This window comes from Myxocyprinus asiaticus, chromosome 27 (genome assembly GCF_019703515.2).
Source record: "Myxocyprinus asiaticus isolate MX2 ecotype Aquarium Trade chromosome 27, UBuf_Myxa_2, whole genome shotgun sequence".
In the NCBI taxonomy this organism is placed as follows: domain Eukaryota; kingdom Metazoa; phylum Chordata; class Actinopteri; order Cypriniformes; family Catostomidae; genus Myxocyprinus; species Myxocyprinus asiaticus.
The window spans coordinates 3,749,212-3,771,770 of record NC_059370.1 but is presented as its reverse complement, the minus strand read 5'-3'; the positions used below and the strand labels follow the sequence as shown (position 1 = coordinate 3,771,770).

The window sequence follows — 22,559 nt, the reverse complement described above, 5'->3', positions numbered from 1 at the left end:
AAACAGGAGTTGACTAGACTGTACTTAACTGGACTAAACCTTGGAGTGAATATGATTGGACTAAACTGAACTGGACTGGACATTGTTGGACTTTTCTAGACTTTATTGGTCAGAACTGGACTAGACTGATCAGGACTGGACTCCTTTGGACTGACCGGGACTAGATTGGACTAAACTCGACTGGACTGGATTTGACTGGACTAGATGGAAATGGGCTGGACTACGATAGGCTGGACAAGATGGGACTGATTGGACTAGACTGGACTAAACTAGACTAGATGAGGCAGGAATGGACTAGACTAGACTAGATTTGACTGGACTAGATTGGACTACACTGGACTGGACTAGACTAGATGAGGCAGGAATGGACTAGACTAGACTAGACTTAACTGGACTGAAGTGGATTTGACTGGACTGGACTAGTTTGAACTGGACTAGACTGCACTGCCTTTGACTGGCCTGGACTTGTCTATACTAGATGAGAAGGACTTTACTGGACTGGACTGGACTGGAATGGAGATGATTTGAGTAGACTAGATGGGGCTGGAATGGACTACAATAGACTGGACTAGATGGGACAGACAGGACAAGATGGGACTGATGGAACTAGATTTGACTAAATTAGACTGGATTTGACTGGACTGGACATGACTGGACTAGATGGGGCTGGACTGGACAAGACTAGACTTGACTGGACTGGAGTGGAGTGGATTTGACTGGACTGGACTAGATGAAACTGACCTGAACTACAATAGACTGGATTGGACTAGACTGGTGTGGATTAGATGGAACTGGACAGAGCTACAATAGACTGGATTGGAATTGACTGACTGGACTAGTTTGGACTACATTGGGCTGGAATGGATCAGACTGAACTGGACTGGGGTGACTGGACTGGACTAGACTGAACTGGGCATGACTTCCTAGACTGACCTTGACTGAACAGGAGTGGATTTAACTGGGCTGGAATAGATTTGACAGGACTGGACAAGATGGGGCTGGATTGGGCCAGATTGGACTGAACAAGACTGGACTAGATGGGACTGACTGAACTAGATTTGACCAGATTAAACTGGATTTTACTGGACTGGACTGGACATGACTGGACTAGATGGGGCTGGACTGGACAAGACTAGTAATTTGACTGGAGTGGATTTGACTGGACTGGACTAGATGAAACTGGATTGAACTACAATAGACTGGATTTGACTGGACTGAACTAGATGGAACTGGACAGAACTACAATAGGCTGGATTAGATTTGACTGACTGGACTAGTTTGGAATACACAGGGCTGGACTGGACTACATTAGACTGGCCTGGACTTGACTGGACTAGATGAGATGGACTTTACTGGGCTGCACTGGACACTGGACTGGCGTGGATTTGATTGTCCTAGAGAAATATGGAATGGACTAGACTTGACTGGTCTAGACTAGATCAGATTTAACTGGACTGGATTGACTGGACTGGACTGGACTAGACTAGACTGAACTGGGCTTGACTTCACTTGACTGACCTTACATTAACTGGACAGGAATTAATTTGACAGGACTGGACAAGATGGGGCTAGACTGGACTGAGTGAATCTGACTGCACTGGACTAGATTGGAATTAACAAGATTTGACAGGACAGCAAACTCAACAGGCAACAATCCCGCTCCCCCATTAACAAATCTCAAAGATTTAGAGAGCTCTAGTTTTTTAAGCCCTTATACCAGTCTTCACAAGCAAATAGTATAAACTCAGATACATCCTCGTTAGTAATTTAAAGGGGACCTATTATGCAAAATTCACTTTAACATGGTGTTTGAACATAAGTGTGAGTCGGCAGTGTGTGTACACAACCACCCTACAATGTTAAAAGTCCACCCACTCCTCTTTCTTATATTTCTATTAATCTAAAACAGTGTCTCAAAGTGACTGGTTTTCGTTTCTGCTCTAATGTGACATCACGTTAGAGCAGGCCTCGCCTACGACTGGTGACGGACTCCACTCTATTATCATAGATCCTCTACACACAGTCCGCCATTGTTTTTCCGAGCTGGAGCAGCTACGGGTGAGAAGAATAATGTCTCAGCTTCGTAAGCGTCATAAATGTTCTGTTGTTGGCTGTAAAAGTGAACATAAAGTCTTCATGTACTACTGGCACCAGAGCCACTGAAGACACAGTGGACAAGTTTTGTTTTTTAAGCAAATGTGCCCCAAAACATAACAAAATTCACGTATGTTTGTGCAAATCATTTTACACCGGACTGCTTTGTGAATGAGGGTCAATATAAAGCAGGATTTTCCAAAAATGTGATTCTCAAGCAACAACTGTTCATGTTCCAGCTTTATATCCTGAAGATGTAAGTATCGCACTTTATATTTTGAGAATGTTTGCAAATCGCCTTTCCGAATGTGCTGGTTAGCTGATTCCACGGCTAATGCAGCTAATGTTAACATTGTCTCTGACTGGGGGGCCTGGGTAGCTCAGTGGTAAAATACGCTGGCTACCACCCCTGGAGTTCGCTAGTTCAAATCCCAGGGCATGCTGAGTGACTCCAGCCAGGTCTCCTAAGCAACCAAATTGGCCCGGTTGCTAGGGAGGGTAGAGTCACATGGGGTAACCTCCTCGCGGTCGCTATAATGTGGTTCGTTCTCGGTGGGGCGCATGGTGAGTTGAGCACGTTTGCTGCGGTGGATGGCGTGAAGCCTCCACACACGCTATGTCTCCGTGGCAACGCGCTCAACAAGCCATGTGATAAGATGTGCGGGTTGACGGTCTCAGACACAGAGGCAACTGGGATTTGTCCTCCACCACCCGGACTGAGGCGAATCACTATGTGACCACGAGGACTTAATTGGGAATTGGGAATTGGGCATTCCAAATTGGGAGAAAAAAAAAAAAAAAAACATTGTCTCTGATTATATTCACGGAGAACAGAGCTATGTTGTTATTTTTAATTTTTAACCCGAAAACGCTTACTGTCAGTTACCATTGTCTCTGATTGTATTCACGGAGACCAGAGCTATGTCGGACGGGGAGCAGCAGCTCATTTGCATTTAAAGAGGCATTTACAACATGGTATAATAAATGATCAGTGGGGTATTTTGAGCTGAAACTTCACAGACACATTCTGGGGACACCTGAGACTTATATTACATCTTGTAAAAAGGGCAATAATAGGTCTCCTTTAAATCTTATTGGTCCTCTTTAAAAAAAAAAAAAAAAAAAAACTGCAAATAAAATCTCATGTCAGGGAACAAAACCAAATGACTCAAGAAAGTGTGTTTTAATTGTGGCAAAGACCAGAGTCCAGTTCCTGAAGCTTAGACTGTTGTTTCAGAAGGACGTCTTCTTTACAGCCCTGAGCAAATCATTGCGTGTGCAGTCCGCTCAGCCTCTGACTCCTGGTGTAAGACTTCGGCTTCTCTAAGGAACAAATGTCCTCATTCCTTGTTCATATGAATGTGGATGTAGGGCAGTTCCTAAAGTCAGCCAAAAGCTCTACTATACGTGGCAGAGATATGAGTCAAAGACATTTCAGATCAGCTTGGCATTAAAAATGGTAATTTATTTTTGTTGTGACATAAATATTGATAGCCCAATCCCCCAAAGTGGTAAACACAGTGCTTTCTGTCAATGCTGATATGAAAAGCAAAACATTAGGAGAAAATAATCATGTATGCAGTTCAGTTCAGTATACAGTGTGTGTATGAGCTGATTCAAACCGGTCATAGAGGCTCCCCTCCTGAATGCAATTTTTGGTTTATGTTGTTGTTGAGTTTAAACTCATTCTTTCTTCAGCCCAAAGGGACTGCTGCAGTCTGGCCTATATAAAGTTGAAGTCAAAAGTTTACATACACCTTAGTCAAATACATTTATACTTAGTTTTCACAATTTCTGACATGTAATCATAGAAAACATTCACTGTCTTTTTTTTATGGCGGTTTTGGAGCACTGGCTTCTTCCTTGCTGAGCAGCCTTTCAGGTTATGTCGATATAGGTCTCATTTTACTGTGGATTTAGATACTTATCTACCTGTTTTGTCCAGCATCTTCACAAGGTCCTTTGCTGTTATTCTGGGATTGATTTGCACTTTTCACACCATACTACATTCATCTCTAGGAGACAGAATGCGTCTCCTTCCTGAGCGGAGCACTCCCATGGTGCGTGGTCCCATGGTGTTTATACTTGCGTACTATTGTTTTTACAGATTAACATGGTACCTTCAGGCATTTGGAAATAACTCCCAAGGATGAACCATTTGTGGAGGTCCACAATTGTTTTTTCTGAGGTCTTGGCTGATTTCTTCTGATTTTCCCATGATGTCAAGCAAAGAGGCACTGAGTTTGAAGGTAGGCCTTAAAATACATCCACAGGTACACCTCCAATTCAGTACACCTCCTATCAGAAGCTAATTGTCTAAAGGCTTGACATCATTTTCTGGAATTTTCCAAGCTGCTTAAAGGCACAGTTAACTTAGTGTATGTAAGCTTCTTACACACTGGAATTGTGATATAGTCAATTAAAAGTGAAACAATCTGTGTGTAAACAATTGTTGGAAATATTACTCGTGTCATGCACAAAGTAGATGTCCTAAATGACTAGCCAAAACTATTGTTTGCTAATATGTAATCTGTGGAGTGGTTAAAAAATTAGTTATTATGACTTCAACCTAAGTGTATTTAAACTTCTGACTTCAACTGTATATAAACTCAGCAAAAAAAGAAACATCCCTTTTTCAGGACACTGTATTTTAAAGATAATTTTGTAAAAATCCCAAAAAACTTTACAGATCTTTATTATAAAGGGTTTAAACAATGGAATGGTCGTTAAGACACTAACAGCTTACAGACGGTAGGCAATTAAGGTCACAGTTACAAAAACTTAGGCCACTAAAGAGACCTTTCTACCGACTCTGAAAAACACCAAAAGAAAGATGCCCAGGGTCCCTGCTCATCTGCGTGAATGTGCCTTAGGCATGCTGCATGAAGGCTTGAGGACTGCAGATGTGGCCAGGGCAATAAATTGCAATGTCCGTACAGTGAGACGCCTAAGACAGCGCTACAGGAAGACAGGAAGGACAGCTGATCGTCCTTGCAGTGGAAGACCACGTGTAACAACACCTGCACAGGATCGGTACATCCGAATATCACACCTGCGGGACAGGTACAGGATGGAAACAACATCTGCCCGAGTTACACCAGGAACGCACAATCCCTCCATCAGAGCTCAGACTGTCTGCAATAGGCTGAAAGAGGCTGGACCGAGGGCTTGTAGGCCTGTTGTAAGGCAGGTCTTTACCAGACATCACGGCAACAACATCGCCTATGGGCACAAACCCACCTTCTCTGGACCAGACAGGGGTGTTGTTTCACCAGGGGTGATGATCGGACTCGCGTTTATCATCGAAGGAATGAGCGTTACACCGAGGCCTGTACTCTGGAGCAGGATCGATTTGGAGGTGGAGGGTCCGTCATGGTCTGAGGCGGTGTGTGACAGCATCATCGGACTGAGCTTGTTGTCATTGCAGGCAATCTCACCGCTGTGCGTTACAGGGAAGACATCCTCATCCCTCATGTGGTACCCTTCCTGCAGGCTCATCCTGACATGACCCTCCAGCATGACAATGCCACCAGCAATACTGCTCGTTCTGTGCATGATTTCTTGCAAGACAGGAATGTCAGTGTTCTGCCATGGCCAGCGAAGAGCCTGGATCTCAATCCCATTAAGCACGTCTGGGACCTGTTGGATCGGAGGGTGAGGGCTAGGGCCATTCCCCCAAGAAATGTCTGGGAACTTGCAAGTGCCTTGGTGGAAGAGTAGGGTAACAGCAAGAACTGGCAAATCTGGTGCAGTCCATGAGGAGGAGATGCACTGCAGTACTTAATGCAGCTGGTGGCCACACCAGAGACTGACTATTACTTTTGATTTTGGAATCAGAATACACTGGTCAAGCTGCATGTTTTGCGCTGTGGATTCAAAAGAACCAGCTCATAAGAGTCATTCATGCAGAAACCGCACTACACTGGTCACACAGAAGATTCAAAAGAGCCAGCTCATGAGAGTAATTCGTTCAAGAATCAGAATATACTGTTCACTGAATGTTTTGCTGTGTCGATTCAAAAGAATTGGTGCTGTAGATTTAAAAGAAACGAATCGTGAGAGTCATTTGTTCAGGAATTGCGATACACTGGTCACAATGTGTGTTTCACGCTGTAGATTCAAAAGAACATGCTCATTAGAGTCATCTGTCCCCTTTGGTGAAAAATACACGTTTAATAACCGTTAATGGAACCGAAAGTTAAGAAAATCATGCTGTATTGTCAAATTTTTTCAAATGTAACCAATTTCAAATAAGAACCAGTTCTCTGTTCCCAACCGTGATAGAAATCAGAGTATAGTTTAACTAACAGCCTGTCTATACCGGACGCGAGCGGCGTGTCAAAAACAGTAGAACCCCATTATAATCAATGATGCTGTCAACATGGAAGTGTCCATTGTGGCACGTCCGTTGCGGCGACTATATACGGGTGTTGCATTCCATTTTGCGCTGCATGCGCTGGTGGTCCTACACAAATTAAATGGTTTAGAACATTCGTGTCAACACATCCAGTGTAGACAGCCTCAAGCCGCTGCGGTGCGTCAATGGACGTGCCCAGTGTAGACAGGGTGTCAGAGTAGAAAGACTCAAAACATCAGATAGATGCAGGTAAATCCAGATAATACAAACTCTGTTGGACACACTAAAGCATTGACTAGCGCAAGAAAAAATAACAGCAAACAACAGACATTTGTATTCTATCCACACTGGATACTGCATGAATTAAAAGATACAGCAGTTCTCAGTCCAGTTGTGACTATCCATCATGTTTGATTGGCAGGTTGCTTCTCTAAGCACACGTAACAGTGGACTGGCTGATTCCCAGACTTGCGGCACTGCTAGTACACACTTCAAATCTTCTGTTGACTGTACAGCCACATAACAGTCCCTGCTGTTGATTCCCAACAGTACCGCCTAAAATCATATTCCTGGGCTGTCAGAAACATCCTTGTACAGAATCCAGGCCCTTCTCAGCCTCACAAGGACTTTGCTGGCAGATGAAGGCATTTGCAATTCAAATCCACACCTCAGACAGACACTCTGGGTAGATTGTTTGCAGGATTCAATATCCCTGAACGCAAAACACCTGTTGCCTCCGAGGAAATTATATAGCTCCTCACAAGCTTCTACACTACTCTCTCTCAAACGGATTGTGTAAACTGGTTGGGTCAGCTGAGCCCGCTGGGATTCCAGAAAGCAGCGTATTGATCAAAGCGCATTTCCTGGACCTACTGTGTGCTGTAGTGACAATGCTTATTGAGTGCAGTGAATTATACATTTCAGACTGTGCGTCCGACAACTTAAGCTGTTCATTTATCAGGCACAAGTCAGACAGCACTTTGGGTGTAATCTTTTAGTCCCCACAGGGATGGACTAAATAATTAGATAAATAAAGTGTCAGTGGTCCATACAGTCGGTTTTGCTTAAACCATTTGTGACCTTAAAGGGTTAGTTCACTCAAAAATTCAAAAAATACAAGGAGTTATATTTTGGTCTGTTCTTACCCAAAACCACAGGAGTCTTATGGATTACTTTAATGTTGCCTTTTTCTACATTTTGGAGCTTTAAAAGGCATTCCCACCATTTACTTGCATTGAATGGACCAACAAAGCTAAAATATTCTTCTAAAAATCTTTATTTGTGTTCAGCAGAAAAAATAAAGTCATACACATCTGGGACATCATGAGGGTGAGTAAAGATGAGAGAATTTTCTTCTTCTTTTTTTTTTTTTTTTATCAAATTTTAGCTAGTCTCTATCCAACACTTTATTTTAAAGCCGAAATGTGTCATTTCTGCAACCCTAGCTCCACTGAATGGAATTGCAAAAATAAACATTGCTTTCAAACAGCTTTCAGAATACACCCCCTGTCTGCTTGTTGGTCGAACAAAACAGATAGTCCCAGCCAAAACTCACTGGTTGACTCAATGTTTTTGTGTTGGGCTGGATGGGTCGCTCAAAACTGAGGAACTTCTATAGTGCCACAGAGTCAAAGTGTTTACAGTATTCGATTAAAAAATAATAATAATAATAATATATAAATATACATACACACAGAATAACCTACAAATGGCTAACATAAATTTGTCTCTGCATTTTAAGCTGGGATAGGAGAAAGTATTTTAACATCGAAAGTTACTTCAGATTTAAGAAAGGAAAAGTCAGTGAACAATTTTGGTTACTCATTCCATATTTATTTATGCAATGCAAATGACTAGTTAGGTTTAAGGTTGAGATAAGGGGCTACATTTTAAGGTTAGGTTTATGTGTGGGGTTAAAATTAAGAAAAATCTAAATAACATTGTTGGTTTGTTTATTTTTCTCTATTACAGTAAAAGTTGTACCTTTATGTATGAGCCAACTCGTTTTGCCATCTTGTACTATTATTACGAATTGTCATAAGACTGGGTTGGACTGTCAGCATGCTAAAACCCTTAGAAATAAAATATAAAATATAAATTAGATGTTTAAAAAAGACATCCTTACCAAATCAACGCCTAAATCTAACCATTAGTGTTTTAAGATATACTGTATTTGAGAAATTAAAAAAGACATCCTTACCTTATCAATGGCTAAACTTAACCATTAGTGTTTTAAAATGCAGAAGCAAAATGAAAAAGTACATTTTCTGAAGCAACCATTTCATTTCGTGCTGCTTCTATGACGCTGTAATTTAATGTACCTGGAGACACGTTTAACAAGTTTTGCAAAAATGTATATAGAGTCACGTTTTCACTATGAGACTAGGTTCAGACTAGTGATCAAAGTACAGCTTTTGAAACATATCCACTTCCTTCAGCAATACAATTCAAGTCTGTCGGACTCCAAATATTTTGAATTGTTGGTCTATACACATCAGCAGATGGACATCTTTGGCAGTCAAGTCTCGCTGTTTATTCAGTGTCTTGCGCCATGAGCGTTATGCTTTTAAGACGGCACGCTAACTTAAAATCGCGTCTTGGTACACCCGCATTCCATTAAGATGCGCTCTATCCAGCTGTGTTTGAACACAAGAATGCACCCTGGGAAAACAGCCTTTAAAGAAAATGTCAAATCGTTGGGTAGTGAACATGACCCTCAACTAGCATAGTTAAATGTGACTTGCTTGACACAGGTGAGTCCTTTAGACAACCTACTGACTACCTGTAGCTGGTTATGAAAATATGCAGTTTTGCACATTGATAATATTGATTGATTGAATATTGAACTGACCAATCCAATGAGACGTATTGAGATGTGGGATTCGTGGGCAATCAATTATTTCACACTCATATGGCAAGCATATGGAAGGGAGGGATTTTGGAGTGTTTGCTTAAGTGGATCTGAATGAAATTAAAACACTTTCCAAGCCAAGCAAATAGTTACACTGGTGCAGGTCAATGATTTGGCCACATTAGCTCAAACATCCCCCATCTGTGACATAAAATCATCAAGGATTTTGTTTGTATCCAATGCACTTTTTCCCAGATCTGCATCACTCATTGTGATATTTCTATGAATGCAGAGGTTAAACTCTCCTTTCACATGACAAAATGTTCAAAACGTTAAGACTTCTAAGTCAACACCCACATGAGAAATGAGTAACAACACTTTACTGTGCACACACACACGGGTTGCAATTGTCATTCTGCCAAATTACTGACAAGCACCATCACCCCTCAGACATTTTTGCATCAGTTCAAACATGTTCATCTTTTTCTGTTGCACTACTACAGACTCAAGATCTGATCCAACAGAAACCAGGAAGTAATCACGATCACATAAACGATTCAGAGTTAGAATTTTCGCTGAAAAATTACTTTTTTACTCCACTGATGGTTAGGTTTAGGTTTGGGTTAGGGGGTATGGTTAATAATATTTGCTTTCCTCTTTCCTGTATTACATCATTTACAACTAAAAATCGCTTCTGGACCATTTCACCTGGAAACTGGAGCCCACACATTCCCATACGTTCAAAAACACTTCCAGCTTCGACCACTGAAAGCACAGAACGATTTCAGCTGAAGAATTTTTGGCCCACTGTTTCCAAATTCACAGTGTGATCAGTCTGCAAATATAGTTGCCGCTGCCCCATCCTCCAATACCAGTCTCTTTTTAAAGACGTTAAATTGTGACAGATTCACAAAACAATGTGCTGAAATATGACACTCAAACTGTTGAGGTCAGACTGAAATGATCAGGGACCTTCAGCTGCTTGTTTATAATGTTTATAATGGCAGGTGCTACACACAGACAGGAACTGCACAAGGTTTGGTGAAGTTCACATTTTCCTTTTAGTTAATTCTTCTGGTGTTTAGGAATAATCGTATCTAACCTACTACCTCCTTTTTATCTCACCATGACTGGACTTGCCAAGCTTCCAAATCCACAGACTGATCTAACAGTGAAATCGAAAACCATAGGTTGACTTTTCTTTAGCTGCAATTTGTCTGTGCTTACCGAAATTCGAAACACTGCCCCCAGTGGCCAAAATGGTAAGTGTTGTTTGCCATATGGGCAAGTTTAAGCTCCATTTTCTAGGTGTAATGTCCACAGAGGGGCACCAAAAGTGAGTTGTTTTCAGCTGTACAGGCTGTAATACAGAGAAGAGGAATGCATATTTTATAAACTGTACCCCCAACCCAAACCCCAAACCTAAACGTAACCATCAGTGGAGTAAAAATTTTATGTTAGAGGGATAATTGCAACCTCTATCACTGATTATGTAAACATGACTACATCCTGGTTTCAATGGAGCAAAAATGTCCAATAGGAGATAGCACTTGTCTATGAGTCAGTATAATGTGGCCGATCCTAGGGAAACAGAACTTTCAGAAACAACATGCCGACTTGTGATAATGTTGACCTCCGAATAGGATTTGTTTACATATAAATGTGGGAGGTCATATGTTATTGAGATGATTAATACAATTATGAAAATTCTGACATCATTTACTCAACTGAATGTTTTTCCAAAATCATATGACTTTCTTTCTTCAGTATTACACACACACACACACACACACACACACAAAGCAGTTTTGAAGAATGTTCACATTGCTTTTTTCCATACAATGAAAGTGGATGGTGACCAGTGGCTGTCAAGCTCCAAAAAGGACCACAAAAGTCTCATAAAAGTAGTCCACATGACTTGTGGACTATTTTCCAAGTCTTCTGAAGCCATGTGTGCAGAACAGACAGTTAAATGAAAAGTAAGTTATTAGCTGAAAATCTTGACAGCTGTGGTCACCATTCACTTTCACTGTATGGACATTCTGCTATTAATGAAAGTATTCAAGTTTTAAAAACATGAGAGTGAGTAGATGAAAATTGTAATTACATTTGTGGGTAAACTATCCCTTTAATGCATTCATTCATTTGACGCAAGACATTTTTTAAAGTTTGGTATGAAAGTTTGCCTGTATTTGAAGCTTAGTTTCAAGAAATGCTCTTTTTGGACTTGGAAGGAAATTCTGAGTTCTGAAAGTTACATTATGTTTTCATAGTACATCAACAGGGGCGGCGCCAGAGAATTTTGATTGCTGGTGCTGAAGAGGTGCTTAATCATTGACAGGGGGAGCTGAGCTATGGTCACTAAATATGTGCAAAACCTGGCATGGCCAAGTGATTTTATTATTATCAGTTTGCACGTGGTGACAACAGAAGTGAAATCTCTATGCTGCAGCCTCAATAAAACAGGCAACACACTGTCAGGGGGGTTTTCAGCTTTTTACAGTACTGTCTGAAGCAAAGGTACAGCAAAACAGTGTACCCTTAATTGGGGTCTGGGGACATTCTCCCCCGGAGAAACTTTTTCATTTAATTCTGGTGACTTTAGGAGCAGCATTTTTACCTTTTCACAAGTATATATCTTGTGTAGCAATTAATGTAACTACGGGCTTCAAAGCATTGATAAAATACTTATTCACGCAGCACATCCAGCACTAGTTAAAATTTCTCAAAATCAGCTACCTTTAAAAAATAAATAAAATAAATAAATAAAATAAAATAAAAAATATCCTGCTGTGGCAGGATCATGGTAAAGTGATGGTATCAGATGGTAATACTGCAGTGCATTGATTTACAAAAACATGCAATGATACTTTTTGATACCTGTTTGGTTGGAAAAATGGCTTTACCTTGAGTTGTTTAAAAGCTGCACACGCTGGTCATTATTCATCAGACATTATTCATTGCTGTCAAACGAAGGATGCACTTGCAGGTTTTGATTCAAAATATCTCGGTCACCGTATGAACGGGGAGAGCCGTACACTGACACCTACATAACGTCCGTGACTTCTCTTAAAAAACAGCCATTTTTATCGTAGTAAACTCAACACACTGTTCACTCCAATAGGATTGCTGAGAATAAAACATGTTGAAGATTAGTGGACAGGTGGCCAATTCATTAAGTTATGCACCATTTCCTCACAAAAGCAGTTTATTATTATTGTCTCTGGTCTTCTCGCCAGTGAACCACCATAAGAATGTCTATAGGACCGCTCCGTTATGCTTTTTTGCTAACTTTGCTCATCTTGGTAGAAGGACTCTGATTGTCACACAACAGGGTCCGGGGTTGCTAGATTACGGGGGCGACTCCACCATTACTGAGAGAGAGTTGTTGTGAGACATGCAGTTGGAGTAAGTGTGCTTAATAAAGTTTCTACAGTTAAGTTTACCTCCTCATCTGCTCTGTGTATCATGACATATTCCACTTGATTGTTTTCTATTCTATTTATTTCATTTTGGTTTTTACGGAGTGAAAAATGCTCCAAACGATTCAGTGTGTGAGCTGTCTCAATGATTCGGACCATTTTGCTAAACCGTTTGACGTATTCTTTGAAGGAATCGACTCAAATGAGTAATTCATTCATAAATCGGGCATCACTAGTTCTGATTCTAAACAAGCGACAGAAATACGGGACACATGACATGATTGCTAAAATATTGTCAGGGAAAATGTTTCTTCACTCAGTCTTCATACAGAGGATAATCTGCTGGGTGCTGTTACAAATATTTGCCGGGAGTGCTACGGGGGTGCTATGGACTTTCTTTGGGAGGCCGATGCACAATGCTAGCCCCTCCCTAGTGCTGACTCTTTTATTTCAAAAGATCAAGGGACATGTGATTCCTCATGATATGACCCCTTTAAAGAACGTCATAACTTAAAAATGGAGAGTCCAGGAAAATCTGTGTGCGTGCCAGTGTCTTGGGTGAAGTTTCTGATTGTGTCGGCATGATCTCCCTTATTCATTGTTCTGAGTACTTTTAATTGCACCATCATTACCAGCTACAGCTCTAATAACTGCCATGGTTCCTCATTTACTCTGACAGTTCACTTCAACTGCCATTAAAACAATTATCTTAAGAAGACTAGCACTGATTAATATTCCCATAATGCTCTGTAATTACACATCACTGATATGTGTATGTGGCAGGAATCTTTCGAAACACTCTTTTTTTTAATTATTATTATTTTAAAGTAATACAAATTTTGAAGGGTACAGAAAAAATGATTTTATTACAGATGTCCCTATTACAGTAACAGTGTTATTACCCTACAAGTTATATGTCATTTTAAGATTTTTTAATGCACTGCAGTATTTTTAATACAAAAAAGATTGCACCGGAATGTTTTTGCAGAATACAATTTTATTTTCTTTGCTTGTTTGATCTTTCCAGTCCAAAATTGCAACAAATTACAGATTATGGCCCTTTTACATTTCTCATTGAATAAATGCGTAGTGAAATTAGTCCAAACAACTGTCTTGTGATAAGATCGGTTTCTATGAGAAAGGCAAAACAAATGTTTTACATTCTTATGATATCAGCATTTCCCTCTCTGATTCTCACTGGAATTAGATGGTGAAAGAGAAAAAGTAATCTTTATGAGGATTTAAACAGCATCTCTTCTAAACTGTTTCAGACAAATAGTCTTTGAAAACCGCTTTAGATCAGAATAACAAAAGTGTCTGCAGTGTTGCTGGATGTACATTCAGGGTGTGTGTTTCCTAAGGGCTAGCCTGTGATGGAACATTAAATTAACACTTTTAATTAGAGAAGACTCTCAAGAGCCCCTCTTGGAAGACAACCATGTGCAATATGAACACAGTGTTTGTAATGCTGCTCTGTAGTGAAAGTCCTCTTACTTATTTGTTTCATTCTTGCACTGTAATTAATTCAGATCCAACCACTACACATACAGACAATATTCAAACTCTTTGTTGATCATTGCAGTCCAAACTGAAAGCAAAAATGGATGGATGCGACAGCAATCATAGTGTGAGCATAGTATGTTCACCAAACACCAGCTATTGGTGGAGAAGAGAGAGTGAACACAACCAATCAGAATATAGTTGATGTTTAATATACAGCTGCAGAGTGGGATTTTTTGACCAATTAAATTTCACAATGTGCGGAGCTAACCAGAGCGACGGTACAGAAATTGGTGTGCATGGTATTTATCACATTATAAAAAAATGCAATATGCAGCAATTAACAATAACAGTGCGGTTCTCATATAAACTAGCTTGAAACACTGTAGTGAGAATTTCTATATAAAAATCATTATGATATTCTATTCTGAAACTTCAATTTGTCATTACCTCAACTAGAGATGTTGCGATTTTATGGTTTCAAAATTAACTGCAAATAAAATGTACTGGTTAATTTAACCGTAAAAATTTTTAATCTACGGTTTAAAAACCATGAAATATTTTTAACACATGGCAAAAATGCTATATTGTAGAAATTGAGCGGCAGGGAGATATCTGTTTGGTCTGAAGAATCAATGGATTCTCCATTTATTTTTTACAGCTAACAAAATTCAAACAACATAGAGCTCGCAGCAGCCAAAAACTACATCATCTCTCAGCAACAGTGCCAGGTAAACATAACCATGACAACCAACGGCAGGCTGAACAAATGAACACAAACATAAGCCAGGTCTCTGTGAATTATTAATATAAAACAGTTACTAATGTGTCTGACTACAAACAAAAAGTGTGTAACTGCCTCACACGTCCCCCTAGAATTCACTAGGACTGGCCAATGTAACCGTCTAGGATCCTGGATGATACGTCCGGAACGATTCCGAAACATTGGACTAGGGAAGGGGAAATGAGGCAGGGGGGATACAGGAGACACAGAAGGCTGTTGCTGGGTGGGCAAAGGAGTGTAGGCCGGTGGCAGCACGGGATCCAGTGGGAGCATCAAGGGTGTCTTGCCAGGTTAAAGACCCTGCCGCAGCGGTTGAGCCACTTCAATAGATCAGTCCAAATCCTGATGGGCCGGCTTAAGGTGGTCAACTGAGACTCTGTCCGGCTTACCACCAACATCAAGTGCAAAAGTTTTTTCCAGCCTCCAAGACACGGTAAGGCCCATCATAGGGTGGATGAAGTGGGCCTCGGTCAGCATCATGGCGGACAAAGACATATTCCACTGTTAGCAGATCAGGTGGGAAATGAGTCTGAGGCAGCCCATACTGTGAGGTTGGAATCGGTCGGAAATCCTTAGCATTATCCAAGAAAGAGCAGCACTATTCGGAGGCGGACCAAGGAACTGTAGATGTGGAGACAAAATCGCTCAGGACCCAAAGGGTATAACCAAAAACCAGTTCAGCTGAGGAAGAACTAAGATCTTCTTTAGGTGCAATTCTAAGTCCGAGCATCACCCAAGGATGTTTGTCCACCCAGGAGTTGCCCTGGAGACTGGCCATGAGGGCAGCTTTCATGGAGTGATGAAAATGCTCGCATAGTCCATTAGCCTATGGGTAATAAGCTGCAGTTCCATGAAGTGAGACCACCAAATTCTGCCAATTGGAAGTCCACAGCTCCGAAGTAAATTGAGGGTGTGACGTGGAGGAGGGTGTGGCTGGGCAGAGAGGATGTACACCCAGCGTTGAGTTGCCCAATCAGCAGGAGAGAGATAAAAGGAGGAGCCGGGGATGCCAGAGAGAGAAAGAGACACACAGCAGTGTTCGTGTGTGTGCGCTTTTGTTTATGTTAAGTCTTCATCAGTGTTTTATTAAAAGTCTGTTGAATGTGGATCCAGCTCCCACTTCCTCCTTTCCCAGATGAACTGAGATCCTTTACATTGGTGCCGACACCCGGGACTGGAGGAAGACGCGCCATCAGAGAGCCCTCGCCGCTGATGGAGGATCGCGACACCGAGGAGAGGATTGGTTCGATGGTACTGGAGCAGTCCGCCAGGAGACAGTGGAGCCACTGCCATCTGCCAGGAGGAGGAGCCAATGCCATCCACCAGGAGGTGGAGGAGCTGTTACAATCTGCCAGGGGACGGAGTCGCCGCTGCCATCTGCCAGAAAGTGGAGGAGCTGTTGCCTCTGCCAGGGAATGGAGGAGTCGCTGCCATCTGCCAGGAAGCGGAGGAGCCATTGCCTCCACCAGGGGACTGTTGTCCGCCTGGAGGCAGAAGAACCACTGCCGTCCACCAAAGAATGGAGTCGTCAATGCCGGCCGCCAGGAGGTGGAATCCAGTACCATTGCCCGGCATTGCGGAGGATTGCTGGACAGCTGGCTGAGGACCAAATGGTGGAGGTTTCCCTGATCTGAATTGGGCAGTGCGGGTATGTGATGAGGAGGAGGGAGAGAGATAAAAGGAGGAGCCGGAGACACCAGAGAGAGAGAGAGAGAGAGAGAGAGAGATGCAAGTAGCAGTGTTCGTGTGTGTGCACTTTTGTTTATGCTAAGTCTTCGTCAGTATTTTATTAAATGTCTGTTGAATGTGGATCCAGCTCCCACTTCCTCCTTTCCCAGATGAACTGAGATCCTTTACAGAGGGCCATGGTCAGAAGAGAGGTCAGAAGGAACACCAAAACAGGCAATCCAAGTGCTAATGAATGCGTGAGCCATGTCAGCTGTAGTCGTGGATGAAAGAGGGATTGACTCTAGCCAACGTGTAGTTCTGTCAACCATCGTAAGCAGGTGAGTGAAACCTCTGGAGAGGAGGAGCCCAATGAGGTCTATACTGACATGATCTTTGCTCGCTGGCACGCCATATACACCTCAACCCAATCACAGACATCCTTTTTAACCCTTGCCAGATGAACTTAGTAGCCACCAGGCATTGGGAGGGTTATCTACCCGGGTGTAACAGCCCGTGAATGACATCAAAAACCCGCCTTTTCCAGCTCTTGGGTACCACCAGGCACGGGTGATCTGTGGACACATCACAAAGCAGACTAGTGCCAGCATCACTGAAAGGGACATCTGCCAGCTGGAGGCCTTTCTCTGCTGTTTTAAGAGCTTGGATATCAGCATCAGAGGCTTGATCTGCAGCCTCGAGGGTGTAGTTGATGCCTAGGTGGACTGCACTGGAAAGTGCATGGGAGAGGCAGTCAGCTACAGGACTGTGTTTTTACCCACCACATGTTGGATGTCCATAGTGAACATCAAAATGAAAGCTAAGTGGCACTACTGCCGAGCCAACCACGGCTCAGACATTTTAGCCATAGCAAAGGTCAATAGTTTGTTGTCCACAAACACAGTGAACGGGCGAGCTTCCAGGAGAAAACGGAAATGGCTGACTGCCAGGTAAACAGCAAGGAGTTTGTGGTAAAAAGTGCTATATATCACCTCACTGGGGTGAAGTTGGTGCCAAAATATGATAAAACGAGTGGGGGCCACTTGTGGAGGCACACCCCTGTGTGAGGTGGGCAGAGGTGCCAAAATATGATAAAACGAGCAGGGGCCACTAGTGGAGGCAGCCTCGCACTAGGGTCCGCTCGAGGGATAGGACTCTGGGAGGTGTAGAATAGGTAGAGATGGAGAATAGAATTAGGCTGAAGCACTGAAGGTGAGCTCTGCGAGAGCTGAAAAGCACTGGAGGGATTGCTATGCCTGAAAGCGGGGGCTGCCCCCGCAGTAGGGCAGGGTCACCCTGGATGGAGGCATGAATCCTAGCTGCCCGGACTGACCTTAAGTCTCCCTCCAGGCTTGGTGGGTTCGATGGATGGGCCCGTGCAGCGAATGGGCGAACCCCAAAGAAAAGGGCACAGCAGCCGCTCGAGCAGGCGAGCCCAACCTGCGAGCCCAACCTGCAATTGAATGGGGGCCCTCACTGCATTTGACCAGGAGAGTCCTCTTGAGCTTCGAACGGGAGAGACAACGATACAAATAAACATGAATAGCTCACTCTGAGTTTGGATGTGAGAACCCTTGCTGCAGTTTGAATGGGAGAGCCCTTAATGGATTGCACTGGAGGAGTCATGCCAGAGCAGAGGTGTGAATCCTAGCTACTCGGGCAGATTGCCCTGAGTGTAGGAATGAATCCTAGGCGCTATGAAACAACCTAAGCCTCTCCTCCTGACAATGGGGGCCCTCACGGCATTCAAATGGGGAGCCCAAAATACAAATAAACGTGAGTTAGCTCATACTACATTTGAACGGGAGAACCCCCTGCTGTGGTTTGAATGGGAGAGCCCTTGAGTGTTTGAGATGAGGGGCTGCATCTAAATGGTGGGTCGGCCTATCAGCATCCCCCTGACCCCCATTGTGAATGTTGTGATTAGTTAATTAGGGCTTGTTGTGCTGTCCTGATATTGAGATGGTTGGTGCGGATGTAGCTGAGATATGCGTCGGATGACCAGCGGCTCAGTAATCATATTTGGTGTTAGGGCAGGCCTTTTTGGGCTGCTGTGGTTGTGGCACCCATGCAAAAGGAATGGCTTGAGTACAGTTTATCTGAGAATCCGGAATTAAGCAGGACGGATTTGAGGTGTTTATGGAAACAGAATCAGGAAACTGTTTGGTTTTTGTCATCTATGAAAAATTGATCAGGAGGGGTTCTGGGTAGGGACCCTCTGTAATGGAGATAGTGTGCTTGAAGGGCTGGATAGGAGTTGGCAGATTGAAAATGAAAATTGAATGCCCTTTTTGGTCTAATCTTTTTTTCTTTGTTTGATAAGGCTTCTAATTCTCTCGTTGTCTATAATATGGAGGTCAGAAATGGTGGGATGGATTCTTGGGTCAAATTTAGCCATGGTAGTGAGTTCTGAACAGCAAAGGAAGCTTAGGTAACCTTTGATAGTTCTTGGATGGAGGTTTTTTGGATTGATTGAGGTGTGAGGTGAAGGTAATTGTTTGCTAGATTAATATTGTTGGGAACATATGTGAAGCAATGTCAGGAAACATGCTTGCATGTGCATACGAACAATGCCATTAAAAGTTGGTTTGACGGGGTGACTCGTCTTGTTTTGATGAGGACGTTTGAAATCGTTGGAGTTTGTGCCTGAGAGTTGGATTTAATAGATAATATAAGAGCACTGTGTGCAGTAGTGAGGTGAATAACACGACTTGTTTATATTGATGACTTGTAATAAATTCTAGTTTGTAGTAGCATGGTGAATAAAATGACTTGTTTATATAGATGGCTTGTAATAAATTCAACAGAGAACTGAAATATTGTGAGTATGAAGCAAAGTGCAAAGCCGAATCATCCGACGTCGGTTTAAACCTGTTACTTTAAACTTGGGTAGAGCATGAGATTATGACAGATTGTTTAAATGCTTTAAAAGTCATGCAGAAATTAGGTTCTATTGTCGAGCTTGTTAAGAATTTATAATCCAATGATTTGGGCGAAAGTAAAGAAGACTTGTCTGTAACATAAATTTATGTATTGATTTTTACCTGCGTGAAGCATTTGTCCTAGGCAGGAGGAGGGAATGTCACGTTATGATCTAGAGATGAGTAGAAGTTTGTAGAAACGTTTGCTTCATGGTTATCGGGACTGCGAGGTGAGCTCAAATGCTGTGTGGAGGTTAGACGCGTTTGCAGAATGATTATGAATGAGTTGGACGTGCGTGCGATCCGCCTCATGCGGAGCCAAATACGGCTCGTGTCTGTTTGGACAAAGGCTGTGTATAGCGGTAGTGAGCTGTAGAATGGTCAGAGCAGGAGCTGCTGCGGCACTGAGTATGTAATGAAGTAGCGGTCGTTTGGAAGGAGATTGCTTGTTGCATAATGCCCCTGTGTTCCAAATGGAATAAATCACATTCAAAGGGAGAACATTCGTGATAGACATGTTGGGAAAAACGGAATCGCTGAATGGAGCACGCCCTAAACAAGCTGTGCGGCGAGGTAATGAAGCTGACAGGAATCACCTCTGCGGGAGAACCAGATTGAAATGCTGGGGAGCGTTGGAATGATGCTTGAATTAAATAGTTAATCTTTTGTTTCCTTCACATTCAAATGAAGCTGTGATGGAGCTCAAGTGGCATGAAGCCGGAGCAGCACCCGTTCATGGAGGCAGGCTTATGTGATGGACCGCTCCAGGCAGGAAGTTTAGATAGGAGAACATATGAAAAGTCATAGGGAGCCGTTTCACATGTATACGGCACCAAAGCGGCCTGTGTATTCCTTGTACACACATGACTGTGTGGCAACACATAGCTCCAATTTCATCATTAAGTTTTCTGATGACACGACAGTGGTAGGTCTGATCACTGACAATGATGAAACAGCCTAAAGAGAAGAGGTGCACACTCTGACACACTGGTGTCAGGAGCACAACCTCTCCCTCAACGTCAGTAAGACAAAGGAGCTTGTGGTGGACTTCAGAAGAAAAGACAGAGAACACAGTCCCATCACCATCAATGGAGCACTAGTGGAGAGAGTCAACAGCTTCAAGTTCCTGGGTGTCCACATCACTGAGGAACTCACATGGTCCATCCACACTGAAGTCGTTGTGAAGAAGGCTCATCAGCGCCTCTTCTTCCTGAGATGGCTGAGGAAGTTTGGAATGAACCGCCACATCCTCACACGGTTCTACGCCTGCACTGTACAGAGCATCCTGACTGGCTGCATCTCTGCCTGGTATGGCAATAGCACAGCCCACAACCGCAAAGCACTGCAAAGGGTGGTGCGAACTGCCAGACACATCATCGGAGGTGAGCTTCCCTCCCTCCAGGACATATATACCAGGCGGTGTGTGAAAAAAACTCGGAGGATCATCAGAGACTCCAGCCACCCGAGCCATGGGCTGTTCTCACTGCTACCATCAGGCAGGCGGTATCGCAGCATCAGGACCCACACCAGCCGACTTCATGACAGCTTCTTCCCCCAAGCAGTCAGACTTTTGAACTCTTGATCTCCCACGATCAAAATACTTCAGCACTGCACTTTATTACTCTTACTCTTATATTTCACACCGGACTGTCATAAATTATATTATTATTATATTATATTCTCTCTTAACAACTGACTATCAACCGACAGCCTGAATGTCAATACAGTACAATACAACCTACTTTACATTCTATATATACTCTATATACTTTTTTTTATTGAATAATGTGTATCTATATTGTGTGTATTATACTGTACAGTGTATGTTATTATTTGTATATTGTGTTGTGTGAAATTATGTGTATATTAGACTTTAAATTGTGTTGTGTTAATTTGATGTTATTGTAAATTGGTATATGTCTCATCACAGTCACGACTGCTATGTTGATCGGAACTGCACCCAAGAATTTCACACACCATTGCACTTGTGTATATGGCTGTGTGACAATAAAAGTGATTTGATTTGATTTGTTTGCGGAAGCAACTTCACGCTATAATCTGCTTCTGCGAATAGAGAATAGAAAGAAAGATTAAAATATAACACTTAACGTGGTAGCGGTCAATACTGAAAAACTTCTGTTGAATAACGAGATTGTTTGGACGGAAGAGCTGTTCTGATGTAGACAAATGCTTTGCAGTGAAGTTGCATCTGATGATCCGAGTCACTTGCAAGGGTCTGTTCGTGGGCAATGGGCAGAGCCGAATGCCAGAAGACTCGATGCCACGTAGAGCTAAGCAGCTGTTTATATACTCTTTTTTTTCCCCAATTTGGAATGCCAAATTCCCAATGTGCTCTAAATCCTCATGGTGGCGTAGTGACTCACCTCAATCCGGGTGGCAGAGGACGAATCTCAGTTGCCTCTGTATTTGAGACGTCAATTCACGCATCTTATCACGTGGCTTGTTGAGCGCATTACCGCAGAGACGTAGTGCATGTGGAGGCTCATGCTATTCTCTGCAGCATCCACGCACAACTCACCATGTGTCCCACTGAGAGCGAGAACCACATTATAGCGACCACGAGGAGTTTAACCCAACGTGACTTTACCCACCCTAGCAACCGGGCCAATTGGTTGCTTAGGAAGCCTGACTGGAGTCACTCAGCACACCCTGGATTCGAACTTGCGACTCCAGGTGTGGTAGTCAGTGTCTTTACTTGCTGAGCTACCCAGGCCCCCTGCTGTTTATATACTCTTACTCTGGCAGTGTGATTGGTTGGATTAAATTACTTGCTCTTCCTGAACCTTGTTAAATTAAACTCCATTAGAAATTGACCATCCTCAGAAACTCCTGCAGTGCCTTCACGGTGAGGAGGCGTGGGAAATGCAACACAGCCACTACTTTGGATGGCAGTGGGACTGCCCAGGCATCAGTGATGTAATGACCAAGGAAACCAAAAGATTGT

The 22,559-nt window shown here is 42.7% G+C and overlaps 1 protein-coding gene across 1 annotated transcript in view; it reads right to left on the bottom strand.

Annotated features, from left to right (window-relative positions):
* Window positions 1-22,559, bottom strand: part of pigg (phosphatidylinositol glycan anchor biosynthesis class G) — a 239,435-nt gene that overhangs the window by 2,337 nt on the left and 214,539 nt on the right. The window lies entirely within an intron of this gene.